Below are 20,968 nucleotides of genomic sequence, written 5' to 3'. Positions count from 1 at the left end.
TCAGATTGTTGGCTGTTTTTGTTTTTTTTTAAATTGCACTCATATTCTGCATGGTCCATACTAGTAAACATCTTGATTCTGTGAAATCATTATTAATAAAATTTATTTATTTATTTTACAAAACTGAAAATGACTTGCATTTTTAGCTTCTTGAGCTGTCTTAACTTTTTAATTCCTCCCTACTGTGTACCCACTGCTTTCTGATAGTCTTGGTATTGTGCTGGCTTTCTCTCTTTTGAAATTAAATTTTAAATCTGTTAGAAAAAGGAGAGCGTTAGAGGGCCCATTGTAGGTCTGTCAATGTCTGTTCAACAATGTCTGCAATTTTTTTTGGTTGGCTTTTTAAAAAAAGAAGCTTATAACAACACGTGAAGGATCACGACTCAGGGTACTCCAATCCTGAATTGAATCTAATATTTGGGCACACTGGCTGTTACTCTTCAAAACATATATCCAGTAACTGAATTTATGTATGTAGTACTTGAATATCTGAAATCAACATGAAGTCTTTGAAGATACCTGAACATCTATAACACTTTTGTGTCAGCGTATGTACAACTTCATTTTAGAGAAGGAGGAAACAGTTCAGTTCAATTGATGGTGATAGTGTCTAACAGAGCAAACGTTATATTTTAATTCCATTTCCTGTAAATAAACTAATTACATGCTGGGGTGCATTGTTTTAATGTGTTTAGTAAATTGATGAAAGATGATGGAACCACCTGGATTGAAATCTCCTGTTTATTCACAAAACAGATACATTGTGAGCAGTGGCAGTGCAAACTTCTACTTGCTATCTTGGCCTCACTTCTGATTTCTCTACCTTTTCGAAAAGCCTCTACTTTTTCGGTTCCAAGTCTCTCTTCGACTGCCACAAAGTGTGCCAATTATGATAGATATTTTTGAGATCAACCTGTGGAACTCTTTGCCAGAGGATGTTGTGAAGGCCAAGACTATAGCAGGGTTCAAAAAAGAACTAGATAAATTCATGGAGGATAGGTCCATCAATGGCTATTACCAGGATGATCAGGGATGGTGTTCCTAGCCTCTGCTGCCAGAAGCTGGGAATGAGTAATAGGGAATGGATCACTTGATGATTACCTGTTCTGTTAATTCCTTCTGGGCCACTATCAGAAGACAGAATACTGGGCTAGATGGATCTTTGGTCTCACCCAATATGGCTGTTCTTATGAGATGTGATTACCTATTTGGTATTCTTAGTCCAGTTCCTAGGGAACAAATTTTCATTTTACAAAAGTCAGCAAATTTAAGGTACTACATATCTATCACAAAGCAGCTCTTCTCTCTTAGCTTTAGCTCCATGTGCAGATCTTGATGGATCTGCAAATAAATGTAGCAACAGCCAGAAAATTCATTACCCAGATCAAAAATAAACAGTTCCTTCTTTAGAAGGTTTTCTGCCCAGGTGTCAAGATGGAAAATTATGGCCTTATTGGCATAAATATATGATTGGAAGGCACTTGAGACGGATTGGGGGGCAGGGGGAGAATCCTCTCTTGAATTATAAAATGGTCTGGGGGAAAATGTGGAGGTTTTTAAGAGCGAGATAGACAAACTCCTGTCAGGGGTAGTCTAGATCGGTGGTTCTCAACGTATTTGCCATTGTGGGCCGCATTCAACATTACCTGTATGGCTCTGAGGATGTCACATGGGTAGCAGTTCTGTGCTTGATTGGGCCGCAGGTTGAGAACCAGTGGTCTAGATAATAATACTTATTCCTGCCTTGAGTGCAGGGAACTGGACTAGAATACCTTTCAAGGTCTCTTCCAGTCCTACAATTCTATGATTTAATTTCGGTCAGCATAGTAACTGTGTTCTTCCTCTATTGTTGTTCTTATTTTAAACAGCTTAGCCAACATATTTATGATCTAGAAATATGTAAGGTGAGGAGGGGACAGATATGTGTAATATAAACTTATTTATATAATGTGCCCAAAGGAAGTTAACAGAACACTTTTAGGGTTGCAAAGTCAAGCACTCAGAAGATAGGAAATGCCAGAATTAAGGTTTCTGTACAACCTTAATTTTACCTGGTTCCCGGCCTCAGTCTCTGCCCCAGTTCTGAGTTTGCTTGCCCAGCCATTCCCAATGCCCCCCTTTCCTCCATTCCAACTCTCATTTCCCTTTTCCTCCAGCTGCCTCCTCTTTCCCTGCCCCTCCCCCAAGTCTTGTTCCAATCTGCTTCCCCAACCTCCTTTCCTCCTGCAAGTCTGGCTCTTGTCTCCTCAGCATTTGAATCAGACCGCTTTCTGCTCTACTCTGCTAGGGACCAGTAGGGGAGTCAGTCTCCTTGCTCTCTGAGTTCAGGTACCCATACCTGCCCAGCATAGCTTGTAGCAGCCTGTAGCTGCAGTTGTAGGGAAAGTCTTGAAGCATTCCTGTTGCAGACAGAATTCTCTGAGATTTGTCTTTTTAAGCTCTATCAAGTCTCTGCTGAGCATGTGCAAACTGATTTTTTTTTTCCAAAGGTTTAAAACATGGTCAAATTTGGGCACATTTTTTTTAGGGATGACAAATGGCACATCCCTGACACAAAGGCCACATTTCTGCCAAATTTCAAGTCCCTGCTCCAAAGCATGGGGTATTAGAGCTTGTCAGCGAAAAGGTCACTAGAATTTTATAACAAGAAACAACAATATTTTTTCCCAGCCTTGCTTTTGGGAATGTCTTAACCATTTTGGCTGAAATTTTCCAAAGAAATTCAGTGAGGCAGATGCCCAGCATGGAAAATTTCAGCACAAATAGCAAAGTTATAAGCAACTAAAACCAATGTCTTATGGTGGGAAGTGTTGGCAACTTTTGTAATAGGCAATGCTCTAGCTATAGTTACATGAAACTCCCCAAATCCTACACTGAAATAACATAAAGATTGCAAAATCAAACCCTCATAGACGTTGCCTATTTTCATTCAGTGCACAAGGTGGATGTCGCTCACTGAATTCAGCGTCGTCTTGTCCTTGTCATCTTACGTGCATGGCTCCAGGCCTTTTTTACTGCACACTATCCAGACCCTGCACTGAATACTAAAATTAATAGTTTTCCTGGGCTTTTCTGTAATGCTTATTGCCACAGTGTCAATGTCCTTTTTACAAACATTTAAAGAATTTGTGTTCAAAATATCCCTGTTTGGCAAGGTGCTGCTAATGCTGTTTTTATTATGAAAGCATCTAGGAACTAACCAAGAACAGGAATACCAAGACCCCATTATGCTAGGTACAATACAAACATAGAGTAGGAGACAGTCCGTGCCCCAAAGAATTTACCATGTGAGTAGAACAAAGATAGTCAAAAGTTAAGGAAAAGGGATATAATGCACAGGCAGAATAAGCACTGTGATGGTGTGCAAATGGCCAGTGTTTGTTTTTTTTTTTTAAACTTGGGAGTTTTGTTGGGGTAGTCTTTGATAAGATCAAAGAAGAGAGAGGATATAGAAGCAAATGCAGCAAGGGATGGAAAAGGGAAGGAAGCATGGAATGAAGCAATTAGCTCCAACCCACTTCTTCACCGTCAGGACAGAGGAGAAAATATTCAAAGTCAAAACTAGAATGCAACCTGGCAGCTTGCTGCTAGGCTACTTCAGTATCTAATCCTGCTGGTTTGAGATTGTTAGGGTTCTGGGGCTGGCTTCTCGATAGAATTTTTTCCCCCTAAGCTCTTGTGGCTCTGGGGGAGAGGGATGTGCTACACAGCTTGTAGTATTCCCAGAGATGTTCCATGGAACAAGTAGTATGTGATCATCTGATCGTCATTTTCCACAGAAAAATGCAGTTCATGTTAGTTCCTATCTGTATATCCGTTACTTCATTTTTTGCGTCACTTTTCTGTGCGTGCTTAGCACTGACCGGCAGCCAGTGCCCGCCTTTCCTTCCCGTTGGCTGCTACCAGCTCCATGGGGGCAGAGTTAAGGCTGTGTTATGGGGTTGATGTGTACCATAACTTTATATTCCCTGATTTTCAGAGATTTAAGTTAAGAATTCTCCATATTCTGGAAGGGCATAAGGGACCACTAACTGCGTTAATGAAGTTTTTGGGTGTTTAATATTCCTTCAGAAGTACTCAGTTTTTTTTTTGTTTTTTTTTTGTTTTTACAAAAAAAAATACTGTTATAACTCTAGGTATTCTTGCTAGTTTATAAGTGGGTAATCCTTTTTTAAAATCTTAAACTCTTAGCCTCAATATATTATGACAATGAATTCCACAGTTCTGTGTTGCATGGAACAATAATTTCCTTTTCAGTCTTGAATTTGCCACCTTTCAGTGAATGTTCGCTTGTGTTGGTAATATTACTCAGGATAAATAGAAGTTCTCAATCTAGTTTCTCTATAACATTAATTATTTTATATACTTCTGCCATGTCTCCTCTGCAATGTTAACAAATCTATTCATTTTCAATATTACTTTATATGAGAGCTTATATTAAATTAATATTAAAATGCCATCATGAGAATTTTACCATTCTTTTTTTTTCTGATTTTTAATCATTTTCTGATTCACACATCTAATAATTGTTGTCACTTGTCTATTTTTGAGAGATCCTTTTTTGAGATGGGTTGATAAGAACTGAAAGCAGAATTCCAGGTGAAGACTTACCATTGTTTGTATGATGGCACTGTAATACTGTTCTCCATCCCATGCTCGTGCATCCTAACATTTTATTATTATTATTATTTTTTTTTTATTTTGGTCACTGTTGGACACTGAGCAAGGTCTCCATTGAGCATCTGATCTCTTTTCTGAGTTGATATAGTTAATTTAGAATCCTGAAAATTGTATAAGTAGTTCAAATCATTATTTTCATTTTGCAGTACCTGGTGAATATTGACTTTCATCTGCCATTATTTTGTCCATTAGTTTTGCTTGGTTAGATCTGTCTGAAGTTTCTTCCTCACAGTCTTCTCTCACCTTGACTAATGCCTGGTATACATCTAAAACTTAGGTCGTCCTAGTTGTGTCGCTCAGGATTGTGAAATATTTTGTGACCTGAGCGCTCTACTTAGGTTGAACTAACTCTTGGTGTGGGTGCAGCTAGGTTGATTCGATTGACTTAACTACCACCTCTGAAAAAACCCTTTCCGTTGTTGTAGGAAGCATCTACGCTACAGTGGTGCTGCAGCGCCGTGGCTGTACAGATCCCCTCTGCCTTATGCAGTCGTTCCATTCCGGAAAGCCTTGCATAACTCGAATTTTGTGTAAGTTGGAAATGTATACTCGTACGTTACACAAAAATGTCCGCAACTCGAAAATCCTATTGCTGGCTTATGGAACTTTTTCCATAATGCTAATTTGTGTAAATCGGGTCTTGCGTAACTCGGGTAGTGTCTGTAGTGTGGACATAGCCTAGTCTAAATAACTTTTTGTTGATAAATTTTGCCATCACACAGATCACCTCTCCTTTTGGACCTATAAGACATACATTAAACAGTCCTGATATGGAACTTTGTGGCATCCTGCTGTTAATCCCCTTCCATGGTAAAAATTGACCATTTAGCCCTACTCTTTTTCTATCTCTTAAACAATTTCTGACCCACAGTACTTTGTGTCTCACACCAAGATTAATTTATTTGGAGACCTTTTGGAAGTCCAGACTGGAATAAGAAGAAAGAGTTGACATGTTGTTTTGTTAATAATTAGTGAAGCATGGTTTTCCTTTCCAGAAGCCATACTAGTTGGACTCTTTTATCATATGATCTTCTACGTGTATATAATACTACCCTTAATTATTATTTCAACCAGTTTGCTAATTACAGATGAAAGTTACTGGTCTAACTCCCTGGATCATCTCTATTGCCTCTTTTTAAATATCAATAGATACATTTGCTATACTCCTGAGCAATTGTTGTTATAATGAGAGGTGGAGATTGACTGGTAAGCAAGGGAAATTAAAATACCTTCCATAAGATGAAATCATTTTCTTTCACCTCCCCCATTTGAGTAAGGAAATATTTCTCACCCTTGACAAAAATGACACAGAATTGCTATTTCTTAACCCACATCTGGTCTTTGCTTCTAAAATACAAAACTGCAAGCTTTGCAGATTCTTCAAATTGAGGTTTAAAGGAACACTGCTAGCTCCATGGAGATGAGATCTATCTATATCTATCTATCCCTCTTTTTTTTAATTGTAAACTTCCCTTATGCTGTAATTTACATGTTGGATTAAGATGTCCACGCTGTGCTGAAAACCAGTCTATTCTGGATATTGTCCTGCTCATGCAGAAGTGTGGGACAATAATAGAGCCATCACTTTTGAATGACTTATTCCTTAATGGAACAATGCAGGCAGGATCATTGACAGAAGTAGGAGGGCAGGGTGTCTGGAGCCTGGAATTCTCCCAGTGGAAGCACATGGACAAAAATAGGGACAGAGACTCTTCTAAAAGGTGTGCTCTTCTCTGAGAAAAGGGACCAGATCACCGCCATATGCCAGAAGACCAGGTTAGGAGAGGGAGAAGATAGAAAGTTCTGTCTACTATAAAAATGCTGATCAAACCTCATTCTCAGAATGGGTGATGTGTAGTTATCGGCTACTTTCAAGAGTAAAAAGTGACTGTGGTTAAGAATTCATTGGCTAAGCCTGTGTTTCCTGCTTTTCTGCCATGTTGTCCCTGAAGCGTTTGACTAGAAGTCAGAGCTCCCATAGGCCGAATGTGTCTAAGCACCTGGGGGCTTAGGAAAGCTGAGGCACTGGCTAAGGGAGCCAGACTGGGATCACATTGCTCAAAAAGAGTGTCAGACATGGGAACTGCACTTGGGAGACCCACAGCTAAGAGCCAGTCACTACCCTGGCTAAGGATTTGGGTCTCTTGCAACATGGCGACCACACAGAGGGAGGATAGGGCCAGGTTGTAACAAGTGTTCTCATTCCTGTATTTCCTTTATCTTGTTTCCCAGTACAGTTGCTGGCCTTCCTACTTTCCTTTTCCTGCCTTCACATCTTGTATGTGTGCATGGGCTTTTTTCCTGACCTTTTCTTCTAACCCCCAAAGACCACTACGATATGCTGCTTCTGTAGGTTATGCATGTCCATTGATGGCTTAATTGACTGGGTTGCATGTGCTTCCATGGCACTCAGCTGAGCCATAAAAGCTTGGATAGGAACTGCTGCCTTCAATCCAGAATACATGAGCTGATCCCATGTCTGTCTGCATTAAGGGCTGCGTGCAGACAGGGGGAGAAGGTGGATAGCTTTCAAGGAGCCGCTCTCTACTTTTACTTGCAACTGTGAGAGCATATTTACGGTCAAAAGTGAGCTTTTCCTACCTCTGTGTCTTCTGCATCCTGATATTCCCGACAAAAGACCAGCCCCTCGTGATAGAGAAACACATAACTTACATGGCTAAAAGTGAAAATGAGAGAGACAAGGTGGGAGGGTAATTTATTGGACCAACTTGTGCTTGTGAAAGTGCCAAGCTTTTGAGCTCCACAGAGCTCTTCCTCAGCTCACTCACCTTGTCTGTGTCATATGCTGGAACCAACACGACTACAACAACAATGCAAACATAAAAGTGAAAATGTTAAGATCACTTTGGCTTTCTCCTTAAATACTATTTACTGCTTGGACACGCACTTGCACAAGACTTCAGAACTTATGTTGACTATGGTGTTAGGTAAAGTCTAAATCCAAACATGCTTAAAAACAAAGATGCCCTAATAAGGATTTATTGTGTATCCAGTTCTAAAGCTAGAAAGCTTAAAAATTTCCCTAACAGCTCATAACTTGGGGTGGGGGATGGGACCAACCAAAAGTATTTTACTAACAGCAAGGGTGTTAGAGCATATTGCACTCAATAAAATGAGTTTTGCCCCTGAAAACTTTGCAAGCTGACTGACAAATACATGGGATCACAATAATTTATGCAGAGGTGAAGGAAGTATGTCAGTGGCGTGAACAGCAATTGAAAAGGTAGTTAAAGAAGTTTTGAGGAGGGTGCCTTGCAAACTGGAAGTAGGAACATGATCAGAGTACAATGGGTACAGTGAAAGAAGGTATAAAGTTGGATGTGAGGTCACAGAACTACTGTGTAGGTATGATAGGATAGCTAGAAGGAGATAAGAACAGAAATGTTGGCAGAGGGAGTTGCGTGAGGAAAAAGCTTGAACTCAATATAGGTAAAGGTTAGATAACACTGCTCTACAGCCAAAATGCTTCTGAAATAAATGTAGTCCAACTTTACTAATTCTGGATCACTGAGAACGAAAATGATGCTTAAAATTGTTGATTGGCTCTAGTTTTCAAGATATGCTATTGGGTCAGTATATACGACCCTTGACTTGGGAATGGCGGAGGATAAGTGAGTTATAAAGGGAAGGGATCTCAATTTAAACCAGAAATGACTAAAATACATCTTTGACTGGATCTATGAATAAATCTATGACTGGGTTTGGACAGTACTTGCTTTTTAGGCAAAAGAATGAATGATGCATTCTGAAGCTGGTATTGCGTCATACATGATATGAATTGCATCATGTTATTCCTAGAAGTCATGGATGATGCAATCATAACGAAGCTTACATCACTCTGCTGAACAAATCGCCCTATATCAGCTCTAGAAATCATACAGTGTCGTGCTCTCTTCTTTGTCAGTGTTTGATTTTGCAAAGGGACACATTTCTGTTTAGCCAAAGTGAGCAGAGATGCCTCGTACTTGTGTGAACAGTGCAGATAACTTCTGCTATGTTTGTGGTGAAGTGACTTTTGCATCACAAAAGCACAGTCTAACCACTATGGTTAAGAAAGCCTATCACCTTTCTTTTGGCTGCAAAATTGGAGATCAGGACGAGAGGTGGGCCCCACACATATGCTGCAACACTTGTGCAACAAATCTTCGCCAGTGGTTGAAGAGGAAAAGGAAATCCTATGCCTTTTGCAGTGCCAATGATAGCCAACAGATCATAGCAGCAATTGTTACTTCTGCATGGTGCCTCCAGTTGGGAAAGGTGTGTCAAAGAAGAAAAAGTGGACTGTGCATTATCCAAACATTCCATCAGCTATACACCCAGTACCCCACGGAGAAGGACTGCTGGTTCCTGATGCACCAGAATCATTCTCGCTTGAGTCAGACGAGGAAGAGGATGAAATTTCTGGTCCTGAACCATCAATGTCACAGGACCCACATTTTCTCCCATCCTCCTCCTCTGAACCACACCTCATAACACAAGGTGAACGGAATGACCTTGTCAGGGATTTGGAACTACCCAAGAGTAAGGCAGAGCTGCTGGGCTCCAGACTACAGCAGTGGAATCTCCTGGCAGGCTATCAGGGCAAATGGAGCCCATCAATGCTTGCAGACTATTGCTGGACAGTGACAAGAGATGCTCCATTTAATGAATACAAGAGACAAGCCAAGAAGCGCCGAGTAGACACTGAAGAGGACTAAACTATGTACAGAATAGTTTTTTGTCTTTTGTGGCCTGCATTGTGCAGGAGGTCAGACTAGATGATCATAATGGTCCCTTCTGACCTTAAAGTCTATGAGTCTCATAATAAATTTTATTTATATAACCCTTTTGCTGATTTTTAAAGTGTCACATAAACAGGTAGGTGAAATATTATCATGTAAAGCAGCCATAAACACATGAAAAGACCTAAGTTTACAATTTGATTAAAACTCTACTATCTACACAATATACATAGACATAAAATATAAAAACTTAAATATCTTAGAAACAGTAGCCAATCAGTTGTTTTAATTGTCATATTTGAATTCAGCACATCAAAATACATAATAAATATCACATTTTATCTCTGAAGCAGATGACTTCTCAAAAATTGTAGACCAGTGTAATAAACCTGAAGGGTAACTCTGGGGGCACAGGAGAAGTGATTGAAGTGTTTGTTGAAAGAGGAAGATAGACTTAGGGTAAGTGAGAAGTAGGATGTCCATTGTGGCTTAGTATCCCCTTTTGAGCTTATTAGATTTGCTCTTTGAGGGCTTGTTTGTTCATGAAAACACCTTACAACATTTTAAAAGAATACTTTCAAATAATCTTTACTTGTATCTTTACATTTTTTTTGTTGTTAAAACTAAAAGTAAATGTGACTTAAAGGTAAAATGTCTTTATTGCATTATTGGTTTAAATTCTATGGCTTGTGTTAAATAGTAGATTTGAGGCCAGACTAGATTATTTTAATGATACCCTGTCCTTAATATCTCTCTTTGACTCTTTTGTAGCATGGAGAAAAATCTTTTTTTTTTTTTTTTTTCCCCATCTACTTCTCTCTGTCATTTGGACTCTCCTGGCCATATCTCTGCTTTCTTGGCATGTAACTCTTCACAGCTTTCGCCTTCAAAGTCACACTCAAGCCACAAACATTTTCTTTTTAGAAAGCTTGGGCAACTCAGGTGGTTCATAAATCCTCCTGTCTTTCAGGAAGGAGAGCCAGGATCATTCATGAAACTGGTGAGAGGAAAAAGTGGCAGCCTAGGACTGCTTTGGCAGCAGAATTCTATGCTACTTGTCAAGAGCAGCAGGTATAGTAAGAGGGAAACTTGCAAAAGACCCATGGATGTTTGGTTCAAGGGGGGAGAAGGGAGATCATGCTTGAAGACTGACTAGTATTTAGTTAAGGTCATGCGTGGGGAATGGTGATTTAGACTGAAGGTTGGGCTTTATAACATATGGTCACTGATGGATGGGTGGGAACTATGGAATATTATGTGCAAAATCTTGGAAGGGGATTAGAGAAAAAACTTGTCTCTCCTTGTCATAGAAAATGGCAGCTTTCCTCCTATAAGATTATAATCTATATCCATCGAGATCCATCACTTATCTCCCTCCAGTGTTTAAGCTAATGTTCTTTTCTAATATTAATCATACCTGAAACATTTAAACAGTCTTTGATATAAAAATGCTGGAATTTTTCTTAGTTGTGGCACAAATAGTTTCTTCTGGACTTACTGTACGGTAAGAGCTGTTGAATCATTGGCTATTTGAGCCTAATACAGTCTTTGCTGGTCTGGAGTTGGCAGCTTTTGTGTTGTTGAAGCTGTTTTCAAGTCTGTTATGCCGGCATTGCATCATCAGTAATAATATTTAGCTCTTAATACTGCTTTTCATTGATATATGTGACAGCTTCACAAAGGAGGGTGATACGTATTGTCTCATTTCACATGTGAGGGAAGCTAAGCTAGGGTCAGAGAGGTAAAGTAACTTGTCTTGGGTCAGTTAATAGGTCAGTTACAGAACTGGGAACAGAACTTGAGTCTCCAGACTCTCATTCTAGTGACCTGTCTACTAGATTTGAGTTGCCTTCCATCAATAGGTATCTTTAAATAACTAAATTAGTTATAACTTCACTAGTTTAGAGCAGATTTTGGAAAGTACAGTTTGGTTGGACTACAGAATGATGCTAGGTTGTTGTTTTTTTATACAGTATAAATGTGAGATTTTAAAACTTACTAGTTTCAAAGTCACACTCACACTTTTAAATGCATTAGGAAAGTACTTATTCTTTGTCACTTTCTTGTTGTTTCATACTGCTCTGCTTAATTTTTTAATTTTGGTAAGGTGAACTATCCAAGAATTAGATTTCTACAGCACTGGCACATACCGCTTCAGAGATTCAGATTTTAGTAACTTTCACCATACCAAAAACAGTGAAAGAGAGTTGTGTCTGTGAAAGACAAGACAGAGAACTCATACAAATGTGTTCATGAATGGAATATTTCTTTGCAGAGGATTTGGGAATTGACAATAAAAACTCAGTCAGGAAATGAAGGTGAGGGGAGGGAAAGGAAGCTATTATAGAATGATTAAGGTTATTGACAACATGAGTTCCCCCACCACATGCGTGGCCATATCATTATTGATTACTCTTTTTCACAATGTGTGTACAGTGGATATAGATGATTTCTGCAGTTGAAAGATCACAACATAATATTTTTCAATCAGTGGAGCAATAGTAACAGTATAGTAGTATAGGTTACTTGGCTGAGGGTCTTATTGTATAGGTGTGATTTTAATCTAGTACCTGTTAGTTTCCCCCACAGCCTAAAAATGACAGTTTTTATATAAGCCATTTTTCTGAAAGAATGTATGCAAGAAACATATTCTGTATGCTAGATATTTAAAATTTTAAATTGGGTCCAGACCATGACCCCAGGCTAGTGCAGGGGTCTCAAACTCAAATGACCACAAGGGCCACATGAGGTATAGTGCATTGGCCTGAGGGCCATATCACTGACACCGCCACTCTCACTGCCCCTGGTTCTGCCCCCACTCCACCCCTTCCATGAGGCCCCATCCCTTCCCTGCCCCTTTGCACCCCTTCCCCAAAGTTCCCACCCCAATGCTGCCCCTTCCCTGTCGCCAGAGGGTGCAGGAGGGGTGCAGGGTGTGGCAGGGGCTCGGGACAGGGAGTTGAGGTGCAGGAGGGGTGCAGGGTGCAGCAGGGGGCTCAAGGCAGGGAGTTGGTGTGTGGGGTCCAAGAGGGGTGAGGGATGTGGCAGGGTTTCAGGGTGCAGAGTGCAGCAGTTGGCTCAGGGCAGGGAGTGCAGGAGGGGTGCAGCAGGGGGCTCAGGGCAGGGAGGTGGGTGCAGGAGGGATGCAGGGTGCAGGGCTCAGGGCAGGGAGTTGGGGTGCAGGAGAGGTGTGGGGTGCGAGCTCCGGCCCGGTGCCGCTTACCTAGAGCGGCTCCGGGGTGGCAGCGGCGCGCATCGGGGCCAGGGTAGGCTCCTGGCCCCGCGCTGTGCCGCTTCGCTCCAGGAAGCAGCTGGAACCACAGCCTCTGGGGGAGCGGAGGTGGGCACAGGGCTCTGCTGCTGCTCCTCTAGGTACCTCCCACGAAGCTCCCATTGGCTGCGGTTGCCTGTTCCTGGCCAATGGGAGCTGCAGAGGGCGGTGCCTTGAAGTGAGCCAACGCAGGAGCCCTCTGCTTTCTTCCCCTTCCCCTCCGGCCTGAAGCGACATGCTGCCAGCTGCTTAAGGGAGCGGTGTGGGGCTTGTGGTGCTACAGGGGGCAATCCTGTGGGACGAATTCGGCCCGTGGGCTGTAGTTTGCCCACCCCTGGCCTGGAGGTTGGGGGAGGGGGAGGAGGCGGCCCACGGGCCACATGTTTGAGACCCCTGGGCTAGTGGAACTGACTTGTTCTTGAAAGTTGGAATGAGTAGGTAGTATCTGTAGAAATTCTGATTGTGCAAGAAGACTTCACTATATTACTTTGGAACTCTTGCTCCAACATTGTGGTGTCAGATTACAAGGATCAGAGTACTGCTCAGTATGGAAAATACGGTCATTGGCCTATAGAAGCTGGCTATCCTGGATAGTTATTGGTGATTGAGCACACAGTTTAGGGTTGGGATTAGAGGTGGTTGTGGCTTGAGGTTAAATTGAGTCTGGATGCAGTCTAATCAAAAGAAACCTGCAAAGATGTTCTTGGCTCTGCCAGTGCTTCCCTTCCTTCCTAGTCTGCTGATTGTATATACTACTGTTCTTGGGTAATCCGCCTCAACCTCAGTGGCTTCTTGGATCCAAATGTAGTGGGTTTATGGGCCTCCTCCTATTTTAGGAATTAGATCTGTGGATCCTTCCTTAATTCACTTCAGGCTGTCAGTGTTCTGTAATATATGTGGGTATGTCTACACAGCAATAAACACTCGCAGCTGGCCCAGGTCAACTGACTTGGGTTTGCGTGGCTCAGGTTACAAGGCTGTAAAAAAGTGGTTTAGACATTCAGATTTGGGCTGGAGGTCAGGCTCTGTGACTTTCCTCCCTCCCTGGGTCCCAGAGCCTGGGCTCTAGCCTGAGCCCAAATGTGTACGCTGCAATTTTACAGCCTGGCAGCCCCAAGCCTTGCAAGCCTGCATCAGCTGACTCGGGTGTTTAATTGCTGTGTAGCCATACCCAGTATCACACAGCTCATTAGCAGTGTGATAAATATCTCTTGAGGTTTCTGTTTTAGGTAGTATTTGAATTGAAAAATATTCAAAAATCCTGGTCCTGTGTAGAAAAAGTATTAAGACTAAATTCAAGTGGAACTAATTCATGCAATTTCTATAAAAATATCACAAAGTTCTTTTTCACCCAGTTTCAGGAACTGAAAAAGTGAACTAATTTTAAGAGAACATTCTAGATTTTATGATGAAAACAGGAATATTGCAAAGTTCGATGCATTCTGTGAGGTTTCTGATGTTTCATAGACTAACAAAAGGTTGCTTTATTAGTAGCTTTAATGAACAAATCGCTTTATTGGCTTTGACATACTGGTAGCTTTGTCGGTTGAAACAGCTATGAGTTCTTGTTTCAATTCACCATTGTGTAAGAGTAGAGAAGTGATAGCCATTGACCTTCTGTTAAAGCACAATAAAAAGTTTTTTTGTGAAGAAGAAAGTGTGTGAAGAAAATAGCAATGCAGTTCTGACTTCAGTTCAGCAACTTAAAAATTAAGAGCCCTTGTACTTCTCTTATACACACAAATAATCTCATTAAGTGGTTCAGTATAGAAAGGTAAAAGAGCATTTAGTTCTGAAAGTTGTTTTTCAAAGGACTTGTAGGTAAAGTAATAGCATTTGTGTGGTAGCTATAACAAAAAAGTAATTAATATGTTTAATTTATTTTGGACACTAAGAACTGTATTCAAGAGCAAGTTTTTTTTTTTAAATGGGCAACCTACATAATTTAACTATGGATTTTATTAAGTGAACATATGCCCTATTTTTTGAGAATTTGGCTAAATGAGAACATGTTTTGTTTCAGGCTATCAGTAAAAGGAAAAGAGGAAACTTGTTAGAAAGTTTCATTGAAATTTGCTTTGCAGGGATTCTTAGTAGAGTAGTTCAGTAGAACTCAATGGTTGATCGGTATTAAGTTTAGATATATTCTATATAATGATTAAAAAAAAGGAAGGATTATATAGTAATAATAAATAAATAAGAGCAGGAACTTGAAAAACTTACTCAACACCTGTAGTCCAAGAACTTGGACAAAATAATTTCGTGCCCTGAGCCACTTCTCCTTCTTCCTGGAATCTCATTGATCAGGTACATCTCCCCTCAATCCTTGCAACCACTACTTGGGCCCAAAGATCTTTTTTTGTTCTTGACAACTAAACTTTGTTCTCAGAATTAATGCTAGCTCCTATGCAGAAACATCATACCAATCAGTGCAGCTTTGTATGTCCCCAAAAATCCATAGAATCCTCAGCTGGAATGGCAGGACATCTTGTTCTAGGAAATGGTAGCACACCTAGATCACCCTACTCCTAACAGGTGATGCGTCTCTCCCCAAAGTGGCAGTGGCATCACTGGACTGTGTCTGCAGATTTAGAAAGACATCACTGAGTCTGTTTATGCCTGGTTTGTGTTGGAATGTTATCTTCATAACCATAAGGGTTTGAAATTGTTTTCAAATGAAAGCTTTGATTCTGCAGAAACTGATGATACTTACTGGGAATGATTCCTATTCATTCTGTGCAAACGGGTTTTTCAGGTCCTGATCTAGGGGAGAACATGCTGTAGTCAATTACCAGGTGTTACTTGAGTTTTTCAGTTTCTGATCAGGATACCTATCACCTAGTAGGGGTAGCCATTACACTAAGAACTTTTTATTCAATATATAGTTCTTCAAGTGCTTGTGGTAGTGAGGCTGTGGCTGTTGGGCACCTGGAATAGAAGTTAGTGCAGCGGTATAGTATAACCATAAATTGTAAAGGTAGATAGATACATGCTGAGGTTACCTCAATAGGTATCTGCCTCCTGAGTTCTGGGCTGGGTTTCTGGCTGGTAATCAAGCTGAATTTCAATGTGGCCGCCCCTCAGTGTCCTGAGTTCTGAAGAAATCCTTGCTTTCTTGAGGCAGCTCTTCACTGCCTTCCTTATGTTTCTCCTCCAGTGACTCTTGCTGCTTGTTCTGTGGGCTGGGGGCGGGCAGGGTTGCCAACCTTCTTGGGTTCAGTAGTGATGTTATTACATAAAATTCTGTCCACAGCCTCAAAAAATGCACAAGTTATGTGTTACTGGCTGGTGGTTATGTGTTCTGCCACCCTTGGTATTAATGTAAATTCTCCTGAGCTGTTTGATCTTTATCTGGCACTGATAGGCATTCTGGTTGTACCTACTCTCAGGCAGCTATCTACCAGTGTCTACAATCTTTATTGCAGTGACTGGCCTCAAGAGGTTGCTGCAAAACCTCTTCTCCCCAGATGGCAATGAGATTTAAGATCTCAACATGGCTTCAAGCAGATGGTCAAGGCTTGTTGTAAAGGCTGCTAGAGTAATAATGCTGTAATGCCAATATATTGAAATCCAGGCTCAAATAGGCCAATCCTGGCACTGTGCCAGCTTTTAAATGAAGGAGGAGGAGATTTTGTTAGCTTGACTCCAAAATGTTGGAGGGTACAGTGGTAAGTAAACAGGAAGGTCGTGGATACCCTCAAAGCAGTGTGGGAATAGCGGTTGGATGACTGCCATAGTTGTGCACAGCAGTATTGTGTGTGCACGAACAATCGATAACGGTAACTCAATTCACATTCGCTCTGAAAGAAGCTTCCAGAAATTGCGATAAGTGCAGACTTAGGTCTGTAGTGTAGACTACACCTGTATCAGTACAACTATGTCACTGGGGTGTGAAAAATCTACACCCGGAGTGGTGATGTGATACTGACCATAACCCCCTTTGTAGACAGCGCAATTTTTGTGCGAGAGCTTCTCTCATCAACATAGCTACCGCCTCTCAAGGAGGTGGATTAATTATGCTGACAGGAGAGCTCTTTCCCATTGTCTTAGAGCGTCTTCATTAAAGTGCTGCTGATATAGCATTTTAAGCATAAACTTTCCCTTAGAGTGCTCTAAGGCAGGGGTCAGCAACCTTTCGGAAGTGGTGTGCCGAGTCTTCATTTATTCACTCTAATTTAAGGTTTCGTGTGCCAGTAATACATTTTAACATTTTTAGAATGTCTCTTTCTATAAGTCTATATTATATAACTAAACTATTATTGTCTGTAAAGTAAATAAGGTTTTAAAAATGTTTAAGAAGCTTCATTTAAAATTAAATTAAAATGCAGAGCCCCACCCGGAACCGGTGGCCAGGACCCAGGCAGTGTGAGTGCCACTGAAAATCGGCTCGCGTGCCACTTTCGGCACGTGTGTCATAGGTTGCCTACCTCTGCTCTGAGGAATTGTCATTGCAGATCAGGTTAACTTGAGTCAGCATGGATTATACCTCCTGTGTAGACAAGTACTTAATTTCATTTTTGGGTTCTGAATGCTGCAGTGCTCCAGGCTTTCAAGTGATGAGGAATGTTGTGTTTTTAATGTCCAGTGTGAAGTTGTTTATGAACAGAGCAAACAATAAACCACCATAAACGTTTTCATAACTCTGTTTTTTTAAATTAATAACATTGAATATATATCTTGGACCACTCTTGTGTTGATAATGGTGTCTCAGTTCTGTGAACTTGGATAAGTTTACTGGTAAGTCTCATGAGAGTCTTGTGTTACTCTGACATGATTCAGGCTGTTTCGATCATTTCTTACTGTTGTAGTCCTTCATTATATTTCATTGTGCAGGTTATAATCTGAGTCGTGATGTTACAATGATATATTATGCACCCAAACTGGCTGTTGCTAATGTTAACTGTAAAGAACGTAGCTTTTATCTCATTATTTGTAAGTTTGCAGAAGACAACAGATGGGCAAACAAACATCAGCTGGAGATAGAGCTCTCTCCCATTTCATACTAATTGGGTAATAAAAACAGATGATTGAGGGGGGCAAATAACTGTTCTACAATGGTATGGCTTTTTGGAGTATTATTATTTATTAAACAGTTGTGGTAATGTCTAGGAGCCTCATCTAGGATTGTGGCTTCATGTGCTAAGCATTGTGTAAACAATGAAAAAAACTTCCCTTCCTCCAGAAGCTTTGTCTTAAAAGGAGAAAAGCAGATGCAGAACCAAATAGTTATTCTGTTTTGTAAACATTTAAGACCAAAATAGGTGGTAATTGGCGATATACCAATCTCCTAGAACTAGAAAGGACCTCGAAAGGTCATTGAGTCCAGCCCCCTGCCTTCACTAGCAGGACCAATTTTTGCCCCAGATCCCTAAGTGGACCCCTCAAGGATTGAACTCTCAACCCTGGGTTTAGCAGACGAATGCTTAAACCACTGAGCTATCCCTCCCCCCAAGTACAGTTTTTATAACCAGTGTTACCATGTACAGTATAATTTGGATTAAAACCACTACTAATTATTTAATCTTTGTATTTTAATGTTTGTTTAATGTCCTCAAAGGCACTGGGTTGTCAGTCCTATACATGGAAATTCTGTTCACAGAACAGATACAGTATAGGCTGTTACAGTGCAGGTGTCCCTTAGCAAGAGGCCTAAATAATAGAGCTGTTCAGGAAGTTAGCCTCTAAAATGAAACTTAACAAAATGTAAAAACTTGAATCAAAGCCACAGTGAAAAATGTTGTCTGTTTTCTGGTGAGATATACTTGATGATGACCTGGAGGATAAGAATATTCTTAATTTTTCAATTTATTTTAGTTTTTAGACTTGAAGGTTCCTTGTAGTGTTATCTAAATTTGTTTTATTTATGCATTTAATAACGGATTGATTACAAACAAGTCACTGCTTTTTGAAGGCAGAAAAGATGAGTGAACTAAGCATACAAAAAGGTAATCTCTTTTTAGCAAAAGTGCCTAATGCACAGATGTGTGTTTATACAGTTAAATCACTTCTGTTCCATTCCACTCTTTGTTTTTTGTATGTTGATTTTGATTAAGTTTTTCAGGCAGGGATCTTGTCTTTGTATTTGTCTCTAAATCCCCTATCACACAATTGAGATATATTGTATATAACTTCAGTTTTTTAAAATAGATCCATCCAGCTCTTATGGGCACTTGTTTGATATTAATAAAAGTACAATGACAATTAACAGCAATATCCAAAGCTAAGCAATTTGGGCTCTAGGAAGCCAACACGAGAATGAAGTTTCAGAGCTGACATCCCCTCAGTTAGGCTGTCCTGTCCCCTGACTACACTGGAGAGGGCTGTTATGCATTTAACTTCTTACCACTGTCAGGATATTGCACAAGGAGAGAAGCTGTTCTTAAGATAACAGTACCTTTTGCTAATAACTCCATACAGCCCAAATGTACTCTAATTTTATAGAATCCACTCCTTGTTCCAGAAATGAGTTACAGAATCTTGAGTTTCATTTTCTAAAATAAACTTCTAGCCCTCATCATTGTGAAGATAATCAACAGTGTTAAATGATCATTGTTTTCCTGAGTCTCTTTCCAACTATCCATAGTCATCTTGATGGCTATAAATTACCTTGACCATCTCAGTGGTTGTTGATCCTGAAATCTAAAGATGACAGTTTAAATGTCAGTTACACATAGCTGCCTTTTAAAAGAACATGATTAAGGTTGCAAAGTCACTCAAAAGTTAGGAAAACTCGGAATTAAGGTGGGTTCTGCAACCTTAATTCAGCTGCTTGTGCAGTATGATACAGTCTTTAGTTACATGATTTTGTATCATTTTTCCATAGGACCCTTGCCTCATTCATTGCACAGGGTGGACCAGCTCAAGAGATTTGGCAAAGTTGCAAGACTGTTTTCAGTTGCTTATAATAGCAAGTGCTGATGACTTAATACACAGTGTTACCAGCCTCGTCTCAAATACTGTTAAATGTTTCCTTGCTTTCATTTTTGCAGATATGCTTATTCCAGTGCCAGATTGCCCCATGTTTTCCTATGAGGGGAGTTTAATATCAAAATAAATGAGGGGCTAATGATTGCATTATTTTTCATATTTAATTAAATCTTAATATTTCTGGATGGCCATAGCTGTGAGGGATTTTGCAGCAGAACTTAAAGATGGCTTTCCACATGCTACACCAGATTTTGGTTTATAAGCTTAAATTTAAAGGGCCATTAACTTATATGCCTTTGATCCTCAATTGTGGTAGTTCATTTTGTTGTGTGATACTGTTTTGTGAGATACCCAGGACTCAACCCACTTTCAGCATCAAGTGAATTTTCTAAATTGTCTTGAGAAATAGCTCTGCATAGATTGTATAGCAGTAATCTAGTTTCAAGGTAGAAAAGAATTGGATCACTATGGCGAGGTCTAGGTCTGAAAGAAAAGGTATGAAACTTCCAGCTAAATGCAGATGATAAATAATCTTTGTTACAGCTGCTAAATAGATATGCAGAAACATCTGATAATTCAACCAGACTCCAAATACCAAAGCTGAGTAACAAATGGCAGGCACACTTCCACAACTGAAGGAGCATGGGTCACCTCGGGTATTCCTTGTAGTTATTTTTCTTAACCTACATCATAACTTCAGTCTAACCTGGATTAAATCACATCCATCTTTCTATCATCCAAAACTATATTTTTACATGTCAGCAGGCAAACCCATCAGCTGCATCAAATAGGTCAGCAAAATTGCAGATGCATAGTGGAATGTTATCTGCATATTGGAAAATATCACAGCCCTTACCTATTTTATTGTCTTCCACATTTGGGTTCATATACATGCTAAAAAGGGAAGATGTGAGACTAGAATCTTGTGGCACCCTCATGAGAGTGCCTTTGGGGAAGGTGACCATTTGCCAAGTATTATACCATGGCATAAAAATAACTGATCCATTTGTACAACTCTGCTTGTCTGTCAGAACTTGCAATTGTTACTTTTTTGTGATTAGTGGTATCCCAGGTAGCTTTGTCTGAAGAATTTGAATGGACACTTGACTTGCAACCATTTCCAGAAAACCAGCACTGTCTCTTTACCATACTTTGGTCTAAAACTGGATTGAATAATTAAGTCTAAAGACTCCGGGTACTGCCAGATTTGCTTTGATACCATCTTTTCTAATCGTCCCCAAATTAAAACGAACAAAACAAAATGAGAAACACTGCTAATATCAAGTGATCAGCATTTGGTTAAAAAACTGTTGTTTAACCATCTGGCACTTGTCTTTTTAAAAAAGAG

At 40.2% G+C, this 20,968-nt stretch overlaps 1 protein-coding gene across 9 annotated transcripts in view; it reads left to right on the top strand.

Annotated features, from left to right (window-relative positions):
• Nucleotides 1-20,968, top strand: part of FBXW7 (F-box and WD repeat domain containing 7) — a 312,721-nt gene that overhangs the window by 29,841 nt on the left and 261,912 nt on the right. The window contains exons 2-3 of one of the 9 annotated variants that reach the window (XM_050946414.1): nt 5,106-5,210; nt 10,393-10,493. The exons of the other annotated variants lie outside the window; for them this stretch is intronic. The gene's annotated coding sequence lies outside the window, so the exon portion shown is untranslated. The remainder of the gene's footprint in view (nt 1-5,105; nt 5,211-10,392; nt 10,494-20,968) is intronic. 9 annotated transcript variants of the gene reach the window in all.

The sequence above is a fragment of the Gopherus flavomarginatus genome, chromosome 3 (genome assembly GCF_025201925.1).
Source record: "Gopherus flavomarginatus isolate rGopFla2 chromosome 3, rGopFla2.mat.asm, whole genome shotgun sequence".
In the NCBI taxonomy this organism is placed as follows: Eukaryota; Metazoa; Chordata; order Testudines; family Testudinidae; genus Gopherus; species Gopherus flavomarginatus.
Note: the sequence above shows the minus strand (reverse complement) of the source record. Positions and strands in the feature narration are given on the sequence as shown.